Raw genomic sequence first — 398 nt, 5'->3', positions numbered from 1 at the left:
CTTCAGGACCTATTTAAGGACTCCACAAAACTTGACAGACAAGAAAATATATTCTAAAATAACTCCTGATTGATACCTTACCATACCAGGAATCAAATTTGACCTAAAAAGCATTAAATGCACCTAAAAACAAGGAAAATACCTAAAAAACGTACTAAATAATAAAACCCTAAATAAAAGTTGATTTGGTCTGAAATTAGCAGATCCAAAATAGGAAAAAATCTGTCTTAACTGATACAGAGCTGTAAAGTCAATCAGCCATTAATTCATGCCATAAATCACTCCCAATTAAGTCAGATCAGCCGTAATTAGCTTGAATTAAATTTACTACACTTTCATCTTCCTTTGGGCCAAGCTTGGAATATCCTGCGTTAGAATCATCCCAAATCTCTTGAATT

This window comes from Castanea sativa, chromosome 11 (genome assembly GCF_040712315.1).
Source record: "Castanea sativa cultivar Marrone di Chiusa Pesio chromosome 11, ASM4071231v1".
Classification (NCBI taxonomy): domain Eukaryota; kingdom Viridiplantae; phylum Streptophyta; class Magnoliopsida; order Fagales; family Fagaceae; genus Castanea; species Castanea sativa.
The sequence above is the reverse complement of the archived record's forward strand: the minus strand, read 5'-3'. Positions refer to the sequence as shown.